Source organism: Nannospalax galili, unplaced genomic scaffold (genome assembly GCF_000622305.1).
Source record: "Nannospalax galili isolate Female #2095 unplaced genomic scaffold, S.galili_v1.0 scaffold5090, whole genome shotgun sequence".
Lineage (NCBI taxonomy): Eukaryota > Metazoa > Chordata > Mammalia > Rodentia > Spalacidae > Nannospalax > Nannospalax galili.
In genome coordinates, this window is record NW_008328093.1 from 25,803 (window position 1) to 28,807 (window position 3,005).

The window sequence follows — 3,005 nt, forward strand, 5'->3', positions numbered from 1 at the left end:
GAGTTCTAGGCCAGCTGGGACTGTAGGGAGACCCTGTCTCAAAAATAAATAAATAATTAATAAATAAATAATAAATGATATATACTTTATGGATGTGACTGTTTGCCTGCAAGTAAGTGCACTGTGTGTGCCTGTTGCCCACAGAGGCCAGAAGAGGGCCACAGATCTTGGAAACTAGAGTTATAGATGGTTGTGAGCTGCCATGTAGATGCTGGGAACTAAACCCGAGTCCTTTGCACTTAACCACTGAGTCATCTCTAATTCATATAAGTTCAATTTTTTCCCCTAACCATCATTAAAAGAATATTTTGGGGTGTGGTTGGAAACAGGGCCTGGCCTAGAACTCAGAGATCCATCTGCCTCTGCCTCCCAAGTGCTGGGACTACACGTGTGCATCACCAGGCCTGACCAAACTTTAAAAGAATGTCGTGCAACTGGGTGAGATGTTCAGTCAGTGTTAGTAGCTATTGGATATTTAATGACTTTGTCCAAGATATATGTATAACCCTTTGTTCATCTTTTGAAGGCTAAAGAACATGCCAATGGAATGGAGCTTGATGGATGTAGAATTAGAGTTGACTTCTTTGTCATAAAAAGACCACATACTCCAACACCAGGATTTACATGGGGAGACCCACCTAGTAAGTTTAATTTATTTGTATTGGGGGTGGGTAGTGTCAACGTGACACACCTGGGTTGAGGGAGCCTCGATCAGGGAATTTCCTCTATTGGAGTGACCTGTGGCCATGTCTGAGGGGCATCTTCTTGATGAGTGATGTGGGAGGGCCCAGCCCAATGTGGGTGGTGCCACCCCTGGGTAGGTGGGCCTGTGTTGCATAAGAAAGCAGGCTGAGCAGGGGCCAGGGGAGCAAGCCAGTAAGCAGTGATCCTCCATGGCCTGTGCTCCAGCCCCTGCCTCCAGGTTCCTGCCCTGAGTTCCTACCTTGGCCTCCCAGATGAACTGTGACCTGGGATATGTAAGCTAAATAAACCCTTTGCTCCCCAAGTTGGTATTGGTCTGAGTGTTTTGTCACAGCAATGAAGAAATAAACCAGAACACCATGGAAATTTGTGGCGTTAAAGAGAATTGGAAGAGTCTGGGGAGAAGCCTCAGTGAGTAAGAGGACTTTCTCTGCAAATGAGAACTTGAGAGATGGCTCAGCAGTTAAGAGCACTGGCTGCTCCTGCAGAGGACCCGGGTTCGAATCCCAGCACCAATATGGTGGCTCACAACCACCTGTAACTCCAGTTCCAGGGAATCCCATGCCTTCTTGCTTCCTCAAACATCAGACATGCACACAGTACACATACCCACACGTAGACACACAAAATAAGTATTTTAAAAAGCATCAATGTACATGTATTGTCACAGTTTGTACAGGTCAGGAATTAGAGGGTACCTAGCTGTGTGGTGATTTGGGAGTTTCTCAAAGCTGTAGCCAAGATGTTAAGTGGGGCTGTGGTCATCAGCAGCGTGGATAGAAAGCAGTCCGCTTCCACGATGGCTTAACTGGTGTGGCAGGCAAGTTGGTGCAGGCTGTTGGCAAACGTTAGCCCCTTGCTGCATGGCATCTACAGGATGACTTGACTTTCCTCACAGCATTCTAGTTAGTCTCTCCCTGAAGGAGTGACCTGAGGGAGAGCAGCACACAAGTTGGGTGCCTTCTCTGACCTGGCTTTGTTAGCTAAACTGTCATTTCTGTGGTACTGAAGTCAGTCTGAGAAGGCAGACAGGGTTTGTGGTCCCCAGGATGGAACTCAGGTCCTTGCATATGCTAAGCAAGCACTCTCATACTGACTATAGCCCCAAAGTCATTCTGGTTCTATGTGAGAGACTACTTTAACACTGTAAATCCCAGCAGGCAATGATCAATCTTGAAAGCTGCTTTTCATGGTGGTCTGTTTTCCTGTGTATGTTCTGGTTAGAAATTCTATCATGTGATATTTCTGTCAGAGCTTTTTCACTAGTTCTTAATAGATAAAGTTCTTAAGCTAAAGTCCATCCACTTTAAAGTGCACGATTCAATAGCTTTAGTATATTTATACCACCACAATTAATTTTAGAATATTCTTGTCACATCCTTCCTTGCCTTTCTCTAAAGAACTGCTTAGTCTTCATATTTCATATTAAGTCACATAACATGTGACCTTTTGTGATTACCTTCTTTGATTTAAAATGTATTGAAGGTTTGTCCTTGTTGCAACAGATTAAAGTTTAGACCCAGAGTGCCCTCTAATGGTTCACACAATAAATGCTTGGTCCCCAGTGCAGCAGGATTCGTAAATCAGGCTTAGGGGGAGTGATTGGATCATGAGGGATCTGACCTTAACAATGGACTAGCCCAATGACAAGTTCACAGTGTGGTGGGCTATTGGGAGGTGAGGAGAATGGGAAACTGCATGTCGCCCCTCCCCCGCCCCCATCCCCATGAGGTGAGCCATTTTGCTCCATCACGTGCTCCCTGCCATGATGTTTCCTGTCCTGTCATGGGCCCAGAAGGAATGAAGTCCAATGACCATGAACTGAAAACTGAAAGTGTGAGTCAAATAATCCTTCTTCCTTTCTCTCAGGCATTTTGCCAGTTTGGAAAGCTCACTGACACACAGCACTTATTAACACATTTCTTTCGACTGTTGAATAATCCACTGTGCAGATGTATCACATTTCATTAACCAACCAGTTCACAAGGTAAAGGACATTTGGATTGTTTCCCCTTTTTGGTTATTATGAATCATGTTGCGATTGAACATTCAATATACAATTTTCATCTGAGCATATGTTTTCTGCTCTCTTCTCTCTGAACATAGGAGTGTTGCTAGGCTGGATTCACTCACTCTTGCTGACTGCAGAGCTGGGACCTACGTCTTTCCCTGCACCTGCTCCTGGTTCTTAGGCTTTCAGACTAGGTTCTATACCATTGTCTCAGGTCTTCACACATCACCAGTTTCTTGTTTTGCCAGCAGAGAGAGAGAGAGAGAGAGAGAGAGAGAGAGAGAGAGAGAGA

General features: G+C 45.0%; 1 pseudogene; it reads left to right on the forward strand.

Annotated features, from left to right (window-relative positions):
- The first annotated feature begins 2,487 nt into the window (after positions 1-2,487).
- Positions 2,488-3,005, forward strand: part of LOC108491598 — a 5,814-nt pseudogene continuing 5,296 nt past the window's right edge.